General features: G+C 40.2%; 1 pseudogene; it reads left to right on the forward strand.

Moving 5' to 3' along the window:
• Positions 1-10,956: 10,956 nt before the first annotated feature.
• On the forward strand, positions 10,957-11,789 carry LOC128596390 (protein BTG1-like; annotated as a pseudogene).
• Positions 11,790-22,664: the final 10,875 nt, after the last annotated feature.

Below are 22,664 nucleotides of genomic sequence, written 5' to 3' on the forward strand. Positions count from 1 at the left end.
TCGCCAGACTGTTGGCAAATCCAACAGTCTGGTCCTAACACAGCAATTAGAACTGTCTTTTACTTGTCCCATCATGTCACCCTTCCTCTTCAAACCTTCCACTGTTCCCCATCTCAGAGTAAAGTCCAAAGCCCACAAGGCCATTTGTATTCAGACTGCATTTTATGTCTGATCTCACCTCCTGGCTCCAGACACCAGCTCTCTGTGCTGTTTCTCATACTCCCAGAGGCTTTGGGACCCACTCTCATTACCCTATTTAAAATCACAATACACCCCATGTTCCCAATACCCTCACATTCTTCTGATTTGTCTGTCTGCACTCTGCCTTATAAGAACTATTACGGACCTGTTACTATTGTCTGACTTCTTTTCCCACTCCCACCACATTTCCTTACTAGAATGAGGCCCGCATAGGGGGAGACTGTGTCTTTTTTATTCTGCAGCCCAAGTAGCTAGAACATTGGCACACCACATGCAGGAAATGTTTGTGACTAAATGAATGCCTTCTCTACCCTCTCTACTTTCTTCCAAAATAGACTTCATCCACTTTCTTAGTTTCATGTATGACAGATTATCTTCTATCACCCTCTGTGCCCTAAGCTTTCTCCTGAGCTCAGGCTACCCACCTCAGTCACGTGGATGTCTCACAGTTCCTTCAAATTCTTTAGGTACAAAATTCACACATGCATTCTCTATAGTGCAGTTAAAATAATAGTTTGGAAAGTCAAATCTGATCATGTCACATCCCTGCTAAAAACCCTTCTATCACTTTCCATCACTCTTAGAATAAAGACTAAAATTCTTTCATTCCTGAGTAACTTAGTCCCAAACCACCTTCACTTAGTTGTCTTTTTACCCATTCTAGTTGGACTAGCCTTTCAATTCCTCAAAAGTACAACATTCCATATGAGCTACAGCTTTGCTTATTTAACTCCACTCTCAGTTTTACCACTGCTGCTTCTGGAAAGCCTTTCCAGACACCCCTGGTTTGGGTCTTCCCAATTTGGAGCTCCACATCGTCTAAAGTTGTACAGGGCACCTCTTCATCAAAGTCAGTAGAGTGAACACCTTTCTTCCCCAGAAGGCTCTAGGCTTCCTGAGGGCAGGGGCCACATCTGCTTTACCTCCTCTGCACCTCCATGCCTCACTTAATCCTTCACATAGAGTAAGTGTTCAATGAATGCTTATTAAATAAGAAACTGATGTGGCTACAACAGGTGTACACTACACTCTCATCATCCACTCCCACAATCCTGACTCTTTCTCCTTGATGTCTTCAAATCAACATGATAGGAAAAGGGAAATGGAAGATGAAGAGGTGCTGTAAACTGTAAGCCACCAATTCCATGCCTAGAAAGCTAGCGCTCTCTAGCTAGCCAAGGAGAGATTATTTTATCCCAAGAAGAAAAGGAAAAGGAGAATGGAATGATGGAGAGAATGTCAGGTTTACAGTAAGAAATGTAGGGTTAAAATTCCAGTTCTGCATCTTAATAGCCGTGCAACTTTGGATGTGTTAGATGTGACTTACCCTCACTGTTCTCGTCTGGATGTTAATCCCTACTTCACAGGCTTACTGTATTAAATGTGATACTGTATTTGAAAATGTTTCATAAGCTCTAACACCTGTAACACACAAACTTTAGTTAGTATCAATAATAGTAACTTATGAGTAATTACATTAGAACAGCAAAATGCAGTTTGGTACCTGACTTGTGGGACTTAATTTACCCATATACAATAAATAATTGAGCAATTACTCTAGAACAAAGGCACATAGAAACTTCACAAAATATAATACTACATAATGATTTTACAAAATACAAGATTTTACAGCATATTCTTTAGCCCCCTCCAGCTTTCCTCCTGGAAATGACCTTACCCTGGTCTCTGAAGAACTGCAGAGGATGTATTTGAGTAAAAGCTTTGTCAGGCTCCAGACTTAACAGAAGTGCAACCCTCTGCAGCCCCAGAAGAAAGACTGTTTTCTAGCAGATGGTGAGCAATGCCAGCACACAGCAGGGGCCCAACAATACCAAGCTGGCTCCCCTCTGTGGATTCTCAGGTTCATTTTGGCTGAAACAGTCTTGGTTTCCATGCCTACATCAGCATGTAGAAATTTAAGATTGTATCTCTAACCCCACGTTATGTCCATTACACCTGAGAGTCCATCATCAAAAAGCAAGCTTTTTGCCCATAGCACAGTGGTTATGGGGCAGGCCACATACACCAAGGCTGGCAGTTGGTTCAAACCCAGCCTTGGCCAGCTAACAACAATGACATCTGCAACAACAAAAAAAATAGCTGGGCATTGTGGCAGGTGCCTATAGTTCCAGCTACTTGGGAGGCTGAGGCAAGAGAATCACTGGAGCCCAAGAGTTTGAAGTTGCTGTGAACTGTGACACCACAACACTCTACCAAGGGCACTCTTGCCTAATGTCAAAACCCCTTGCCTAGGAAGATGGAATAAAATGATTATGCTCCACTGCTCACACATGAATATTTCTTCTTCTACACTTTCTTGAACAGTTTACATCTTTTGCAAAGATGTTGATATATAAATACAAGGGCAAGGTGATGCAGACTGACATGTCAAAACAGAAGCACTCAGTTTCTGTGTCAGTGAATGACTGGATCCCAGTGCAACACAAACAAGGAACAGAGCTGAACAGGTGCTTTGAACTAAAACAAGCTGGAAACCAAGGCTTGGGAGCCATTTGCCCAATCAGACTTCCTCCACTTTCCCATCTCGGGTAGGAGCAGGGAGAACTGCCCAAGAAATGTTCCACTGGCTGACTTCCCACTGCAGCTTACATCTCTTCTTCCTACAAAGGGCACACAGACCAGAAAATAAGTGACATCAACAGTCTACCTTCCTTAGGCACATGGGAAAGGGCTCTCAGGAAGCCAGCAAAGAACCTCAAAACTCTCCAAATTTAATTTTTAATTCTACCACTAGCTTCCTGAGTGACTGTGAATAAGTCAGGTAGTCTCTAAAATGTGGGATATTTGTGTTAAGTTCCACATGTAATATTATTAAATAGGGAGAAGGGGGAAAGGGAGGGGAAGGAGTGGGGAGGTAGGTGGAGGGAGGGGGATTAATGGGATTACACCTGCGGTGCACCTTACAAGGGTATATGTAAATCCTAGTAAATGTGGAATGTAAAGGTCTTAGCAAAATAACTAAGAAAATGCCACAAAAGCTATGTTAACTAGTGTGATGAAAATGTGTCAAACGGTCTATGAACCAAGTGTATGGTGCCCCATGATCATACTAATGTACACAGCTATGATTTAATAAAAAAATAAATAAATAAATAAATAAATAAAATATATTGTTATTGTTCATAGGTTTCAGGTGATTCTTTTTAAAAATAAATCTGTGTTTATATTCTGACCATAAAATATCATCATGTAGAAAAATACACAACCATTTTAAAAAATTGAAAATATAAAAGAAGAAAACCCATGGAACTGATAAGCCATGTGTCTGTGACATATGCTCCTTCTCTCAGCCGAGTCATGTAGCAATGATCCTGATATTGGGATGGCTGGGCCCTGAGAGCAATGCAGCATGCTGAAGTCTATTACAAGCTGATTTCACCAGTTGACCCACAGTTCCTGAAACTCACCGAAGTGGATAACCAAATCTACTCTGAGTTCCAGGAAAATTCTGAGAAACTTAGGATAGATATATTGGACCTGGAAGAATCAAAATAGAATCAGCTAGAGAAAGGGAGGCCATTCTGCTTGAAGTTTGATGGGATCATAAAAGACTTCAACTATGATACTCTGCTATGACTAGACTATTATCAGGGCTACAGTGAGGAAAAACCAGCATTGCCCCCAGGATACAATTTTTGCCACTGAAAGTGCTGGGAACTGGGAAAGCTATCACAAAGTAGTTTACATCAGTGTTTATCAGTGTTCAGAAAGAGAGAAAGAAGGCAACAAAAAGAAGAGAAAGGAGCTGCCAGTGGGGGAGAAGAAAAGAGTCAACAGAGAAAGAAAAAAAAAGAGAAAGAGGCCTACAAAGAAAGCAACAAAAGTGGTGAAACAGCTATATAAGGCAGACAGGGCACTCTAGAAGCTATAACTCAACTGAGCCTTCAAGTACCATATGCTATTTGCACAGATGACTTCAGTTAAATATATATTCTTGTGCCACTGAAGGACACTCAGAAGGATGTCTTTCTAGTCTGATAACTACGAGTTGCCTTTGGTAATTTCCTTACTGGCTTAAGGACTATTAGTGGGTCTTAGTTAATTGTTTCTTGGTATGTTGTTTCTTGGCTCTCATCACTGGCCAAGTAAGAAATTTTGCAAATAAATTTCTTTTGGTTCTTATCTTAAAAAAAAAAAAATGGGGAGGATGAGCAGAGGGAGAGTGATTGGTGGGATTACACCCACAGTGCATCTTACAAGGGTACATGTGAAACTTAGTAAATGTAGAATATAAATGTCTTAACACAATAACTAAGAAAATGCCAGGAAGGCTATGTTAACCAGTGTGATGAAAATATGTCAAATGGTCTATAAAACCAGTGTATGGTGCCCCCATGATCGCATTAATGTACACAGCTATGATTGCCCATGATCTCATTAATGTACACAGCTATGATTTAATAATAAAAATAAATAAATAAAAGCAAAAAAAAATGCTTCACATCACAAAATCTCAAAACTGCAGATGCTAACGTGGATGTGAAGAGAAGGGAACACTTTTACACTGCTGGTGGGACTGCAAACTAGTACAACCTTTTTGGAAGGAAGTATGGAGAAACTTCAAAGCACTCAAGCTAGACCTCCCATTTGATCCTGCAATCCCATTACTGGGCATCTACCCAGAAGGAAAAAAATCCTTTTATCATAAGGACACTTGCACTAAACTGTTTATTGCGGCTCAATTTACAATCGCCAAAATGTGGAAACAGCCTAAATGCCCTTCAACCCAGGAATGGATTGGCAAGCTATGCATGGAAGTGGAAGACAGTGTTCTTAGTAAAACATCACAAGAATGGAGAAGCATGAATCCTATGTACTCAATTTTGATATGAGGACAATTAACGACAATTAAGGTCAGGGTGGGGGTGGGGGTCAGGGGAGAGCAGAGAGAGAAAGAAGGAGGGAGGGAGGTGGGGCCTTGGTGCGTGCCACACCTTTTGGGGGCAAGACATGATTGCAAGAGGGATTTTACCTAACAAATGCAATCAGTGTAACCTGGTTTATTGTACCCTCAATGAATCCCCAACAATAAAAAAAATAAAAAGAACCATCCAAATCAGAGCAGAGGAGCTCAAACTCTCCCTCTTTGCTGATGATATGATCTTATACTTAGAGAACCCCAAAGACTCAACCACAAGATTCTTGGAAGTCTAAAAAATTCACTAATGTTTCAGGATATAAAATCAATGTCCACAAATCAGTTGCTTTTGTATATGCCAACAATAGCCAAGATAAGAGGTTAATTAAAGACACAACTCCCTTCACCATAGCCCCAAAGAAAATAAAATACTTAGGAATATACATAACAAAAGAGGTGAAGGACCTCTATAAAGAAAATTATGTAATCTTAAGAAAGGAAATTGCAGAGGAGTTTAACAAATGGAAGAACATACCATGCTCATGGTTGGGAAGAATCAACATTGTTAAAATGTCTATAATTCCCAGAGCAATTTACCGATTCAACGCCATCCCTATTAAAATACCCAACATCCTATTTTCAAGACTTGGAAATGATTTTGCGTTTTGTATGGAACCAGAAAAAAAAAACATATAGCTAAGGCAGTTCTTAGTAATAAAAACAAAGCCAGGGGTATCACCATACCAAATTTTAGGCTGTACTACAAGGCCATAGTGGTCAAGACAGCATGGTACTGGCACAAAAATAGAGACATAGACACTTGGAATCGAATAGAAAACCGGAAAATGAAACCAGCAACTTACAGCCACCTAATTTTTGATAAACATAACAAGAACATCCACTGGGGAAAAGACTCCCTATTCCATAAATGGTGCTGGGAGAATTGGATATCCACATGTAAAAAACTGAAACTGGACCCACACCTTTCTCCACTCACAAAAATTGATTCAAGACGGATAAAGAACTTAAATTTAAGGTATGAAATGATAAAAATCCTCAAAGAAAGAACAGGAAAAACACTGGAAGATATCGGCCTGGGGAAAGACTTTATGAGAAAGACTGCCATGGCAATAGCAACAACAGCAACAATAAACAAATGGGATTTAATTAAATTGAAAAGCTTCTGTACAGCCAAGGAGACAACAACCGAAGCAAATAGACAACCTATTCAATGGGAAAGGATATTTGCATATTTTGTTTTTGTTTTTGTTTTTTGTAGAGACAGAGTTTCACTTTATTGCCCTTGGTAGAGTGCTGTGGCGTCATATAGCTCACAGCAACCTCCAACTCCTGGGCTTAGGCGATTCTCCTGCCTCAGCCTCCCGAGTAGCTGGGACTACAGGCGCCCGCCACAACGCTCGGCCATATCAGTGACATGGTGGGGCATGGGGGAAGGGGTGAGCAGACAGACAAAGACAGAGGCGGTGAGGGTAAGGAAAAGGAAGAAAGAAGAAGAAAGAAAATAGTGACTAATTCTCACATAAATTGGATTCGATTTTGACTAAAGTACATTTCTTAAACATTAATTTTTACTTCAATTTGTTAATATGTTGTTTAGGATACAGGATGCTGCACTGCATCCTCATTTATAAGTTAATTATGTTTGTAATTTCCCTTTTATAATAACATATTTTTTCTAAGTTTAAAATCAGGTGTATCCAGATTAAGTAGAATGATTTTGAAGTATTTCTTCTTTTTCTATTGTCCGTAAGAATTGGCATGATCTATTTTTTGAAATTATCTTTTATCTTTATTTATAAATATTAGTTGTCTATTCTTGGATACTTTGGGAAAAAATAATAATAAGTAATTAATTGATGACTCCATACTGAACCTCAGAGTCAAAGCATTCTATAATAGACATACTCTTGCCAGGAAGGCTATGTAACCAGTGTAATGAAAATATGTTAAATGGTATATAAAACCAGTGTATGGTGCCCCATGGTTGCATTAATGTACGCAGCTATGATTTAATAATAAAAAAAAGAAAAAATATATAGACATACTCTTATTTGACAATGTGAATGTTACTTTCTTTGCATTACTATTATTATTATTGCTTAATACTTCATTGCAGCAATCATCTGATTCTTTCTGAATGTATTTGTCTTCATTCATTCTGTGCAAGGTTTTTGTTTCTGGTCCCTACCTTAAACATTGTTATTGCTGTTAAATTTTAAGTCTTTTTAATTTTGTGAAGGCAAAAAGTAGAAGCCTAATGAACACATGTATATGTGAAAATAAATTCAATTAAAAGGAGGGAAAAAAAAGAAGACGATCCAAATTCTCTAGAATTTTATAACCTAAAGGTAAGTACTGTTAACACTGGACATTTTTCTTTTAATCTTGTATAAGTATATAATACAGATAAATGTATACAAGTGTGTATACATATATATAATTGTTTTTGTTTGTGAAATAGGGTCTTTCTCTGTTGCCCAGGCTGGAGTGCAATAGTGTGATCACAGTTCACCACAATGTCCAACTCCCACACATAAGCTATCCTCCTGCCTCAGCCTTCTGAGTTGTTGGGACTATACCAGACCTGGCTAATGTGTTTTTTTTTATTTTTTTATTTTTATTTATTTATTTTTTTTAAGATATGGGTCTTGCTCTGTTGCCTAGGCTTGTCTCAAACTCCTGGCCTCAAGTGATCCTCCCCCTTGACATCCCAAAGTGCTGGGATTTCGGGTGTGAGCCACCAGGCATACAAAATTGTTATACTTTTATTTTTTTAATTGACACATAGTAATTGTACATATTTATGGATATAGTGATATTTCAATACATGTAGAATGAGCGGATCAGTGTAATTAGCATATCCCATCACCTCAAACATTTTTTTTTTTATAACTCTATGTGCCATTCCTGCTTTTATTCCGTAACATTCTAGGAGACCAATTTTCCATGACTTTAAAAACAATTTTAGAAACCCACTTTGCATGAAACTCTGCATAAGATCCCATCATAGGCTTTTAGTAAAATCACATTGTGCTATAAAGACACAGGGGAGTTCCTGGTAACAAAGAGTTCATCACACAGAGCTTGGTGTCAGCAGCCTGTTAGCAGCACACACTAGCTCTGTTTGAGGGTTTGATGCCTCAGTGGCAACTAGCAGGCAAAGTTCACAATTTTATACAACAGCCATATCAGTGGTGCTTTTGTGAAGAAAATAAAGTCTCTTACAGTAAGAAACAGTACTTACTCTCTTTCTGGAATTAAAAAAAAAATCATCTTAGTGGTTCACATGATTCTGTGAACAGATGGATGATAAATAATTGAGGTTGTTTACAACGTCAGTCAGGAGTAGGATTGACAGCAGGTGGAAGCCCCTGCTGCGACTTCCCTCAGCAGCACAAGCTTCTCTCGGAGAAGATCTGTGCAGGATTCATCTTTTTGTCCCTCCTGGCACCTGTCCAGCACACACTCTGTACATAACACATTGAGCACTCACGCTCACCAAGCTTTTCTGAGCACTTAGTGTCTTAGTCTGTTTGGGCTGCTATAACCAAATGCCTTAAACTGGGGAGCTCATAAACAACACAAATTTATTTCTCACAGTTCTGGAGATTAAGATTAAAATAAAGATTAAGGCGAGAGCAGCTCTGGCGTCTGGTGAGGCCCTCTACTTCACCAGTGCCTTGTTGGTACGTCTTCATGTGGCAGAAGGGGGGAAACAGGGTCCCTTCTATCTCCTTATAAAAGCACTGATCCCACTCAGGAAAACAGAGCCCTCAGGGCCTAATAACTTTACAAAAGGCCCTACTTCTTCATACCATCACATTTGGGATTCAGTTTTGACATTGGAATTTTGGAGGACATCACCACTTGAGCTACAACAAGCATCTACTTTTGGTTTACTCAGCCAGAAGCTAAGAAGGTGTTTTGACTTTAAGTTTTGGGGGAAGATAAGATACATACATCTGTAATAGGAAAAAAAAAAAAAAACAGCATAGCTGGGCATTGTGGCAGGCACCTGTAGTCCCAGTTACTCGGGAGGCTGAGGCAAGAGGATCTCTTGAGCCCAAGAGTTTGAGGTTGCTGTGAGGTATGATGCCACAGCACTTTTTGACAGAGTAAGACTGTCAAAAAAAAACAAAAAAGAAAAAATAGCAAATATAACTGAGTTAAGTGAATCTGCCATGCTCCCTGGTCTCTGCTCCCATCCTTGTCTCTAACCTAGAGCATGTATGACACAGGGCTCAGCTGACACAGAGAATGAGAGAAAATCTTGCAGTGCTCTCCAGGCATGGTGACCCCTTAGTGGCAGCACGTAGCTCAAGCAGACTCTTCAAAACAGCCTGGACCAGCACAAACTCCATCCTCCAGGATACAGCCCAGTGCCCCCTCAAAGCATCTCTGTTTCCTGGTTCCTTTCCCTGGCCAATTCCCAACTCCTGTTCCATATTTTCTGGATCCTATTCTGATAGTCCTTCTACTCAGGTTTTGGCTCCTTCTATCTCTCTCAGGAGTCCATCCGTCCTTAATCTCACTATTTCACCTTCTTGACACTCAGACTGAATCTGATGCTTACAGATCCCTGAGTCCTGAACAGCACAGGTCTTGCTATATTCATCCTTCCCTATGTTATTCTAGGTTCAAGGGTGATGCCCCATAAAGCTACTGCCTTCACACCTCTTCCCTGGGTAGGACATGCTGCTGTCACAGGTGCATGCACAGAGCAGAAAACACTTCCAGCACTGTGATACGCCTGGGCTGGCTCAGCTGGAGATTCACAGTGATGTATCCTGACTGTGGAAGGCCTGACATTCTCCACTTAGGAGGAGGGGGAAACAGGACCCAAGCAATGAATTTGTGATATGCAGGAGAATAAATGCTCCTAGAAAGAAACCAAAGATCTTCCCCTTACTAAGTTAATTCCTGAAAGTTAGGCATTTCAGTAAAAGTCCTCTTATTTAGTTAAAAGCTACACGGCACCAAACCTATGCAAAGCACATGGAAAGTATTTATGCATTTCTCAGAGCTAATTGTGATTACAAGATTCTCAGTTCAAAGTTCAGAAACCCAACTCACATGGCCTCAAGAAAAATATGAGATCTTTTTGGTTCATGCAACTAAAATGTACAGAAGTATAATTGTCTCAGAGCTTGAATGGAATGAGGACATCAAACTTGTACTCTCTTGGTCTCTTGTTTTGTCTTCATCTTTAATGGTGACATGTAGGCAGACATTTCTAATGTAATGGCAAGATAACCCCACTGGCTTCAGATTTATACACTATCACCTAATACCATCTAACCTTTCTCTTCCAGAAGATTCTCAAAAGTTCTGGAATTGAATCTCATAGATTGGGCTACTGGCATGAGTTGCTTGCCTACCTCCAAATCAACCACTGTGGCCAAAGAAAAGGAATAAACCATACAAATAGAGTTTGGAAGAGGCTATTTCTCTAAAAAAATCAGGAAGCTATTAGCATAAGGGAAGAAATTTGTACTTGAAGGTGAAAATAACAAATCTATCATCCCTCCACCCCTTAGATTCCCATTGTCTATAAACATTCTTCTTTCCATTTGTACAATTTCAGTAATATCCCTTACCTAAAATAAGACAACTTACAAAAATTAAATCATCCCCTCTCCAGTCATAGACAGCACAAAACTATGCCCTGTTTTTGCATCCAACTCCAAAATCCTGGTCTCAGGGTCACACAACTTCCTCTCAAGAAGGTCTATGAATATAGCAATTCATAGTCTGACACACTATAGACTAAATGACGAACATAAATACCCCATACACATCTAGTGTACATGAGTGAGGGAAAAAGAGGATAATGCAATAGAATTTCCCATTTAAAAATGAGGAAGATTCGCCCCTCGGAGCTGGAAATGCCACTCTTGGGGTCTTCAGAGGCTGCGGAGCTGGAGGCGAAGGCAGCTGGGGAGGTCCGAGCTATGTGACCAGGCCGCCACGCTCGTCTCTTCCTCTCTCCTGCTGCCTCCTGTCTCGAAAATAACATTTTTTTACTCTAAAGAAAGGAGAAAAATAGTAGCCGTCAGCCCTCACGCCCTCTCTTCCTCTGCGCCCTCTGGCCTGTGAGGGAGGCCGGGGTGGCCGCGCCGCCCTCAGGCCCCGGGCCACCCCCACGCATCCCTTCCGCACTCGGGGCCGCTGAGTCCTTCATTTCCAAGGGCCTTCCTCCGCACCAAGGGGCTCACGAGCGAGCGACAGCTGCAGACGTTCAGCCAGAGTTGCAGGAGCTACTGGCAGAACATTATAAACATCACTGGTTCCCAGAAAAGCCATGCAAGGGATCAGGTTACCGTTGTATTCGCATCAACCATAAAATGGATCCTCTGATTGGACAGGCAGCACAGCGGATTGGACTGAGCCGTCAGAAGCTGTTCACGCTGCTCCCAAGTTAACTCACACTCTGGGTTGACCCTTACGAAGTGTCCTACAGAATTGAGAGGATGGCTCCATCTGCATGCTGTATGAAGCCTCACCAGCAGGAGGTAGCACTCAGAACAGCACCCACATGCAAATGGTAGACAGCAGGATCAGCTGTAAGGAGGAACTTCTCTTGGGCAGAACAAGCCCTTCCAAAAACTACGATATGATGACTGTATCAGGTTAAGATATAGTCTATGGATGGATCACCTTATAATGGATGGATAACTTTGTTGCTTTGGGTGGGCTCCTTTTGGGGATGGATTATGGAATTTAACCACGGTACAGCTGTGAAGATATGGCACAAGATAGAATAGTAAAAATATATATATATATATATATATATATATAACATATATATATTTTTTTTTTTTTAAGTGACAGTGCCATAGTTTGGGCAGTACCTGTCAATGATTTCAATGATTTAATAGCCTGTGAGTCCAAGTAAATCACCTTATTTGCTAGTAAGTGAAGTCCTAGAGTGGTTTCAGTTTCTCCCAGACATACTTAAATTTTACATCAACCCCTTGAATAAAAATCTGTATTTCAAAGAACTTTTCTCTGCAGTAGATCTTGCAGAGGAATTTGCACTATTACACTTGAAAATTGTTATTGTTAACCTTTTTGGCAGCTCAATAGGAAAGCTCAACGTTTTAAACATGGTAGTACCAGAAATTTTACAACAAGACTTTTACCTAGCACTTAAATATATTATAAATGTACACAAAGACAAACTAGTAAGCATGACCTGGGGAAATGGTCAGACCTTGTATTGTGTTTTTGGCCTTGAAAGTAACAAGTGACCAGAATCTGCCATGGCAACAGGCTTTAAAAAGACCCTTTCAGAAAGACACTGTCTCAACTGTGGTGTTAGCACCAGCCAGCTCTCTGTACATTTGCTAGCTTGTAGTTTTCTAAGACTGAGTAAACTTATATTTAGAAAGTGGAAGTTTGGTTTGTAACTTTCCTTGTACTTAATTGGGTAAAAGTCTTTTCCACAAACCACCATCTATTTTGTGAACCTTGTTAGTCATCTTTTATTTGGTAAATTATGAACTGGGTGTAAATTTGTACAGTTCATGTATATTGATTGTGGCAAAGTTGTACAGATTTCTATATTTTGGATGAGAAATTTTTCTTCTCTATATAATCAATTGTTCCTTATCTTGGCATTTAAAAATAAATAAATAAAAATAAAATGAGGAAGAAAAATAGCCTACCATGATCGCCAGTCCTTTACATATATCATGTTCTATTGGACAAGAACCTCAAGGACTCACACCCTAGCCGTGGAGGTCTTTGACCAGCCTAACCAATAGTGTTGGTTCTGGTCTCTGAAAGAAACTTTTTCCATTTGTCCTCCATTTCCATATCCAAGGTAGGACCCTGAGGAGGATCTTCTGGAGACCTACTTCCAGATAGTACAGATTTGGGGGGGTCAGGGCTTACCTAAGGGCTGACTAATCACAGCCCCATGTTAGCCTTGCTGAAATTTCTCTGCCAAAGCAATTCTCTAAGAAGTTCAGAACTTACTACTCTTTCAGTCAATTTGCATCTGGTCATTTCATGGGATATTAACCAAAGCAAGAGATACCTTCCTCATCTAAACTCTGGCCTGGGAGTTCTGTTTCTTAGCAGCAGCATTAGGGCTCTACACTCCTCCCCAGCTAATGGCCTCCACTTTAATCCCCTGCATCAGTGAGATTTAAAACTGTAGCCTGAAACAGGAAGCTCTGCTAGTTTGCCTCTTGCCCAGAAGCCTAGGGATAACTATTTTCTCTTTTCTTTTTTCTCTTTTTTTTTTTTTTTGAGACAGAGCCGCAAGCTGTTGCCCTGGGTAGAGTGCCCGCATCACACCTCACAGCAACCTCCAAGTCCTGGGCTCAAGCGATTCTCCTGCCTCCCAAGTAGCTGGGACTACAGGCACCTGCCACCACACCCAGCTATTTTTTGTTGCAGCTGTCATTGTTTGGCGGGCCCAGGCTGGATTCGAACCCGCCAGCTCAGGTGTATGTGGCTGGCACTTTACCTGCTTGAGCCACCAGCACCGAGCTGGATAACTATTATTTTTATGAATAATTTATTTGTACCATCTCAGCCTTCATAGTCTTTTTTTTTATTAGAAGACTTTTCAAAATTTTTACTGACACATAACACATACAGAGAAGTGCAGAAATCATGCATGTTGAAGCCCAAATGAATTATCACAAAGCACACCTGTGTAACCATCACCAGGTCAAGAAACAGAACAATACCAGATGTCAGAAGCCACCCTGTTCCCCTTCCCAGTCACTACCCGCCTCCCTTATCCCCAAAACTCTCCATTTGCCAGACATAAAATGAACACATGGTGACTCTAACACTATATATTCATTTTGCCTGGTCTTGAAGTTTACGTAAATGGAACCCTCTCACATGTATTCTTTTTTTTTTTTTTTTAAAGAGACAAGAGTCTCACTTTATTGCCTTTGGTAGAGTGCCATGGCATCTCAGCTCACAGCAACCTCCAACTCCTGGGCTTAGGTGATTCTCTTGCCTCAGCCTCCCAAGTAGCTGGAACTACAGGCGTCCGCCACAACACCTGGCTATTTTTTGTTGCAGTTTGGCCGGGGCTGGGTTTGAACCCACCACCCTCAGTATATGGGGCCAGTGCCCTACCCACTGTGCCACAGGCGTCACCCCCATATGTATTCTTTTATGTCAAGCTTCTTTCATTCAAAACTATATCTGTGAGGTTCTTTCATGATGTTGCATGTAGCAATAGTTTGTTCTGTTTATTAACATATAATGTTCATTGCAAAACTACACCACAATATATTTACCCATTCTATTATTGATAGGCATTTATATTTTTCTACTTTGGGACTATTACAAACCAGGCCGCTAAGAACAGTTTTTGTAAGTGTTGTTTGAGTTTTTCTGTTGTTTAAGACAAGGACTCATTCTCTTGCCCTGGCTAGAGTGCAGTGGTGCCATAATAGCTCACTGTAACCTCAACTCCTGGCCTCAAGCCATCCTCCCACCTCGGCTTCCTGAGTAGTTGGGACTTCAGGTACATGCCAACACACCTGGCTAATTTTTCTTTTTTGCAGAGACAGAGTGTAACTATGTTGCTCAGGCTGGTCTCAAACTCTTGGCCTCCCAAAGTGCTAGGATTACACAGGTGAAGCACCACACCTGGGCCCCTCGTTGTTTTCTTTTTTTTTTTTTATTAAATCATAACTGTATATATTGATGCATTTATGGGGTATAATATGCTGATTTTATATGCCGTGTGGAATGCTTACATCAAACTGGTTAAGATAGCCTTCACCTCACTTACTTAATTGTTGTGTTAAGACATTTATACTCTACTCTTAATAGATTTGACATGTACCTTTGCAATATGCACCTTAGGTGAGGTCCCACTGATTACCCTCCCTCCACCCAATCTCCCCCCCCACTTCATCCTCCTCTCCCCTCCCTCATTCTGGGCTATAGTTGTGTTTTATCATTCATATGAAAGTCTGGGTGATTATATATTGGTTTGATAATAGTACTGAGTACATTGGATACTTTTTCTTCCATTCTTAAGATACTTTACTAAGAAGAATATGTTCTAGCTCCATCCATAAAAGAGGTAAAGACTCCATCTTTTTATGGCTGCATAATATTCCATGGTGTACATATACTACAATTTGTTAATCCATTCATGGGTTGATGGGCACTTGTGCTTCTTCCATGACTTGGCAATTATGAATTGGGCTGAAATAAACATTCTGGTGCAAATATCTTTGTTGTAAAATGATTTTTGGTCATCTGGATATAAACCTAGTAGAGGAATTGCAGGATCAAACAGCAGGTCTACTTTTAGTACCCTAAGTGTTCTCTAAACTTCTTTCCAAAAGGAACATATTAGCTTGCATTCCTACCAGCAGTGCAGAAGTTGTTCCCTTCTCTCCAAAAGCAAGTAGACAGCCTTTGTTTTCATTGAATTTCCCTGATGATGAATGAAGTTGAGCACCTTTTCATGTTATTATCATTTGAATATCCTCTATTGTGAAGTGCCTGTCAAACTCTCCTTCTTACTTTTCTATGTGGTTGACTATCTTTCTTAGCTGTTTCCTTACTGGAGTTCTTTATGTAAACCTAAATATGAACCCTTTGCCAGTTACATGTGTTACAATATCTTCTCCTGTCTGTAGCTTGTGTTTATACCCTCTTATGACCATGAGGATGGTTGTCACCTTCTGTCCTGGAGGATTGAGAATGGGGCCCCAGCTCCTTCCCAGTTGTAGTTTTATCTTTTGTTTTGTTTCCAGTCTATCTTTGCAGGAATGAACTTTATTATATAACAGACAACTTAACCTTTTCCAGCCCTGCAAGGTATAGCGTTACCCAGCTCTCAGCTACCATAGGTATAAAGGACCTCTTTCATCAAAGACATATTTTTCTCTTTTTCTACTTTCATATGAGCCAACTTTGACAGAAGTTTGTCTTTTTCTCACAGAAATTAACTAAGAACCTCAAGAAATAGCCTACACACTCCACAGCCTGAAAAGTTCTACCACTTTCTTTAATGATCCAGTCTCAAATAGTTCATGCTGAGTCCCAAGAGAGAACAGGCAACAATTTAACTTTAACATGATTTTCTGGAGCATAACAAAGGCTGCAATTTCTTAGCCAGGGTTAGAAAGACTCTTTTGCCTTCCACTCTACCTTGAATTAGCCAATTCCACATTTTAGGGTCTATTACTTAGAGCTTCCAGGTACCAATTCCTAGCAGTAATCTTTCACAACTCAAACTAGCTTATGTAAAAAAGAAAAAGAAAAGGTGGGGTGGCATCCAGTTATAAATATATCACAGCTGCACGCAGGGGCTGAAGTAATTTCATATGGACCAAGTTTATCACCATCCCTCAGGTTTTTGTTTTGTTTTGTTTTTTTTTGAGACACATTCTCACTTTGTTACCCTCAGTACAGTGCTGTGGCATCACAGCTCACAGCAACCTCAAACTCTTGGGCTCAAGCGATTCTCTTGCCTCAGCCTCCCAAGTAGCTGGGACTACAGGCGCCCACCACACACCTGGCTATTTTTAGAGATGGGGTCTCGCTCTGGCTCAGGCTGGTCTGGAACTTGTGAACCCAGGCGATCCACCCACTTCAGCCTCCCAAGTGCTGGGATTACAGGCGTGAGCCACGGCACCCAACCCCATCCCTCAGTTCTGTGGTAGCTTCATCCATTCATTCAGGAAGGCAGGTAGACAAAATAGCCCCCAGCAGTTCCAGGGTAGCATGTTGTCTTCTCAGATACCCCACGATAGGGAGAACTTGTCTTCCTCAGTAGCTCAAACAGAAGTCCTTGAAATTGAGCCTCAATGACCTGGCGCAGATCATGTGCTCACCTTGGAATGATGAAGACAGAGTCCCCTCTTCACCCAAAGGAAAACTAGTATGCATTTCTGAAGAAGGCACAATGGAGATTGGAGGATCTGGACAATCATTTACTAATTAAGAACCATCTAAAACCCTTTGACAAACACTATCACTTGCCTATTCAGTATCTGTTTTCCTTCCCCTCCTTCCTGGCTGATGGAATCTCAATTATGTTTTCCTGGCAATATGCCCAGTTTCAGGGTATGACTCATAACCAGTCTAAACTGAGCATAATAAACACACTCCTTTTTCCAGATTTAAAAGGCAGATATGTAACATGCTCCCGGCAATTAGCTGGAGGGAAAACCCTGCTGAGGAGGTGATTTTCCTCCAGAAAGGAAGAGAGGTTTATGCAGAGAGCCTACTTGCTGCACTGGCCACCTCTGAGTCCTCTAAGTCCATTATAGAGTTGTGTAGGTATATGATACCTAGAGCCACTGCAGCCACTATGGACCATGAGGGGAAGGTCAAGAGAATAGCAGAGATGCCCATTCAGAGCCCTAAAGACATGGAACTACCAATCCAGCTCTAGAATATACCACCTCCAGGCTCCTTGTTCAGAAAACAGGTCACTTTGCAGACACTGGTTTTCAAGTTTTCTGTTTCTTAGATCTGTATACATTCTACCTCTTCCATAACTATACTCCACAAACACATGTGAGCCTCTCTGAATAAGCAGGCATTTAGTGAATCATCTTTTGTGGAGGTCAAATCATCAGAATTGTCACTGTCCCACACTTTACAAATACAGGACTAAAAAAGGAACACAAGTTATGGGTGTGCTTCCTGTCCCAGCACCTCTCTCATGCCTCTCTCTTTACCTTGTATTAGGTCGAACCTTATGAAACTAATAATATTCAACCCTTTCTGATCTACACAATAGTCAAATCCTAACTAGGACTTAATGTGGCTCAACCTAACTAGGAGGGATGCCCTTTTACATGTACAAGATTATCACTATGTTAACACGTGTAGAAGCAGAGAAATTGTTTCCATCACTTCCATTCCAAGCCACGTAAATCCTTGGGCAGCACAGGAAAAAATAATACAAGTGAATGGTTGGAGGAGATGTGCTAAAGATGCAGCTGATGGTGGGGCACCCTGAGAAGAAAGCCTCCTGTTCATCAGCTTGGGATACAGCCTTGGTCTCTGGGCACTCCCTGCGATTCCGTCCTTCTCCAGCAGGGTAGTCACTCTCCACAGATAGCTAGAAAACACTTAATGTGTGACCTAGTGTAACTGATAAGATCAATTTTAGGCCAGGTGCAGTGGCTTGCACCTGTAATCTCAGCACTTTGGGAGGTCAAGGCAGGAGGATCACTTGAGCCACAAGTTTGAAACCAGCCTGAGCAACATAGCTAGACAGTATCTCTGCAAAAAAAAATAAAAAGTTAGCCAGCCATCATGGCATACACCTGTAACCCCAAATACTTGGGAGGCTGAGGGAGGCCAATTACTTGAGTCCAGAAGTTTGAGGCTACAATGAGCTATGATGACACCACTGCACTCTAGCCAGGGCAACAGAGTGATACGCTATCTCAAAAATACCAAACAAACAAATGGATTTTAATTGTATTTAATCTGAATTAATTTCAATTGCCACCTGTGGCTAGTGGCAACTATTTTAGAGTTCTCCCAAGAAACAGACCAATAGGAGAATATATATGTGTACATATATTTATAAATATATATTATATATAAGTAGATATAGGATACACATTTTATATATATTAGAGGATGTAAAGTCTCCATTTTTTTTAATGGCTGAATAGTAGTCCATGGTATACATATACCACAGCTTGTTAATCCATTCCTGGGTTGGTGGGCATTTAGGCTGTTTCCACATTTTGGCGACTGTAAATTGAGCTGCAATAAACAGTCTAGTACAAGTGTCCTTATGATAAAAGGATTTCTTTCCTTCTGGGTAGATGCCCAGTAATGGGATTGCAGGATCAAATGGGAGGTCTAGCTTGAGTGCTTTGAGGATTCTCCATACTTCCTTCCAGAAAGGTTGTACTAGTTTGCAGTCCCACCAGCAGTGTAAAAGTGTTCCCTTCTCTCCACATCCACGCCAGCATCTGCAGTTTTGAGATTTTGTGATGTGGGCCATTCTCACTGGGGTTAGATGATATCTCAGGGTTGTTTTGATTTGCATTTCTCTAATATATAGAGATGATGAACATTTTTTCATGTGTTTGTTAGCCATTAGTCTGTCGTCTTTAGAGAAAGTTCTATTCATGTCTCTTGCCCATTGATATAAGGGATTGTTGGCTTTTTTCATGTGGATTAATTTGAGTTCTCTATAGATCCTAGTTATCAAGCTTTTGTCTGATTGAAAATATGCAAATATCCTTTCCCATTGTGTAGGTTGTCTCTTTGCTTTGGTTATTGTCTCCTTAGCTATACAGAAGCTTTTCAGTTTAATGAAGTCCCATTTGTTTATTTTTGTTGTTGTTGCAATTGCCATGGCAGTCATCTTCATGAAGTCTTTCCCCAGGCCAATATCTTCCAGTGTTTTTCCTATGCTTTCTTGGAGGGTTTTTATTGTTTCATGCCTTAAGTTTAAGTCCTTTATCCATCTTGAATCAATTTTTGTGAGTGGGGAAAGGTGTGGGTCCAGTTTCAGTCTTTTACATGTAGACATCCAGTTCTCCCAACACCATTTATTGAATAGGGAGTCTTTCCCCCAAGGTATGTTCTTGTTTGGTTTATCAAAGATTAGGTGGTTGTAAGATGTTAGTTTCATTTCTTGGTTTTCCATTCGATTCCAAGTGTCTATGTCTCTGTTTTTGTGCCAGTACCATGCTGTCTTGAGCACTATGGCTTTGTAGTACAGACTAAAATCTGGTATGCTGATGCCCCCAGCTTTATTTTTATTACAGAGAACTGCCTTAGCTATACGGGGTTTATTCCAGTTCCCTACAAAACGCAGAATCATTTTTTCCAAATCTTGAAAGTATGATGTTGGAATTTTGATAGGAATGGCATTGAATAGGTAGATTGCTTTGGGAAGTATGGACATTTTAACAATGTTGATTCTTCCCATCCATGAGCATGGTATGTTCTTCCATTTGTTAATATCCTCTGCTATTTCCTTTCTGAGGATTTCATAGTTTTCTTTATACAGGTCCTTCACCTCCTTCGTTAGGTATATTCCTAGGTATTTGATTTTCTTTGAGACTATGGTGAAGGGAGTTGTGTCCTTAATTAGCTTCTCATCTTGACTGTTATTGGTGTACACAAAGGCTACTGACTTGTGGACATTGATTTTATATCCTGAAACATTACTGTATTTTTTGATGACTTCTAGGAGTCTTGTGGTTGAGTCTTTGGGGTTCTCTAAGTATAAGATCATGTCGTCAGCAAAGAGGGAGAGTTTGACCTCCTCTGCTCCCATTTGGATTCCCTTTATTTCCTTGTCTTGCCTAATTGTATTGGCTAGAACTTCCAGCACTACGTTGAATAGTAAAGGTGACAGAGGACAACCTTGTCTGGTTCCAGTTCTAAGAGGAAAAGCTTTCAGTTTTACTCCATTCAGTAAAATCTTGGCTGTGGGTTTGTCATAGATAGCTTCAATCAGTTTTAGAAATGTGCCACCTATGCCTATACTCTTCAGAGTTCTAATTAGAAAAGGATGCTGGATTTTATCAAATGCTTTTTCTGCATCTATTGAGAGGATCATGTGATCTTTATTTTTGCCTCTGTTAATATGGTGGATAATGTTTATAGACTTGCGTATGTTAAACCAGCCTTGCATCCCTGGGATGAAGCCTACTTGATCATGATGAATGACTTTTTTGATGATAAGCTGTAATCTATTGGCTAGGATTTTGTTGAGAATTTTTGCGTCTATGTTCATGAGTGAGATTGGTCTGAAATTCTCCTTTTTGTTTGGGTCTTTTCCTGGTTTTGGTATCAGGGTGATGTTTGCTTCATAGAATGTGTTGGGGAAGATTCCTTCTTCCTCAATTTTTTGGAATAATTTCTGCAGTACAGGAATAAGCTCTTCCTTGAAGGTTTGATAGAATTCTGGAGTGAAGCCATCTGGACCAGGGCATTTTTTAGTTGGAAGCTTTTTTATTGTTTCTTTGATCTCAGTGCTTGAAATTGGTCTGTTCAGGAGCTCTATTTCTTCCTGGCTGAGTCTAGGGAGAGGGTGTGATTCCAAATATTGAAGAATTGAAATTTTACCTTGTATCTTCTCAGACCATAAGGCACTAAAGGTGGAACTCAACTCTAACAAAAATGCTCGACCCCACCCAAAGGCATGGAAACTAAACAATCTTCTGTTGAATAACAGATGGGTGCAGGAAGAAATAAAACAGGAAATCATTAACTTCCTTGAGCATAACAACAATGAAGACACAAGCTACCAAAACCTGTGGGATACTGCAAAAGCAGTTTTGAGAGGAAAATTCATCGCTTTAGATGCCTACATTCGAAAAACTGAAAGAGAGCACATCAACAATCTCACAAGAGATCTTATGGAATTGGAAAAGGAAGAACAATCTAAGCCTAAACTCAGTAGAAGAAAAGAAATATCCAAAATCAAATCAGAGATCAATGAAATTGAAAACAAAAGAATCATTCAGAAAATTAATGAAACAAGGAGTTGGTTTTTTGAAAAAATAAATAAAATAGATAAACCATTGGCCAGACTAACGAGGAATAGAAAAGTAAAATCTCTAATAACCTCAATCAGAAATGATAAAGGGGAAATAACAACTGATCCCACAGAGATACAAGAGATCATCTCTGAATACTACCAGAAACTCTATGCCCAGAAATTTGACAATGTGAAAGAAATGGATAAATTGTATATTTTTAAAGGACAGTAAAGAAGTAGATGTTTGGAATAGTGTTTACCTTGTGGGTAGTCATCTCAATGGTCTAAAGTACTATCCGTTTTTCTGAAGACCATGAATTTAATATCCACATTTCATGCCTTATGTCTTACTCTGTCAATTATGGATATGTTGAGATCTTTTAAAAATTACTTGATTAAAAGTAAAACTTATAACATTAACATTTAAAAAAGGGGAAAGTGAGAAAGGAAGGAAGGAAGAAAAAGAACAGTAATAAGCATACTAAGAAATTTTTTAAAAGAATGAATTTGCATGTAACCCAGTATATTCATCTTTTGATTTTATATGAAACACCTTTACAAAAATAGAATCTGCCAGCCAGGATCAGTCTCATGGATTAGGTTGTTTGAAAGCACTGGTTTGAAATGGTACATCCTGCAGCCAGGGCCCACAGCAGAAGTGTCAAAAGAACAAGCTAACTACAACAGGGTGAAACACACAGGATGCAGTAAGAGCCAGTGCTTCCCCGACCCCACCAGGGGAGCACTCCTTCCCAGCAGGGCAGTAGTTACCAGCATAGAACACAACTATAGCCCAGGATGAAGGAGAGAAATGGCGTGGGAAGGCAGGGGAGGGGCAGGTTTGATAGAGGGAGGGTAAAAGGCGGGACCACACCTATGGAGCATATTTCAAGGGTACAAGTCAAATCTGTCAAGTGTAGAACATTAATGTCTTAACACAATAATCAAGTAAATAAGGCGAAAGCTATGTTGATTGGTTTGATGTAACCACATCAGATTGTATAAAAAAAAATCAACACATTATACCCCACATACGCATAAATGTATTCATGATCTATATGTATTTGACTTTTAAAAAATCTAAAAAAAAACAAA

The sequence above is a fragment of the Nycticebus coucang genome, chromosome 10 (assembly GCF_027406575.1).
Source record: "Nycticebus coucang isolate mNycCou1 chromosome 10, mNycCou1.pri, whole genome shotgun sequence".
NCBI lineage: Eukaryota > Metazoa > Chordata > Mammalia > Primates > Lorisidae > Nycticebus > Nycticebus coucang.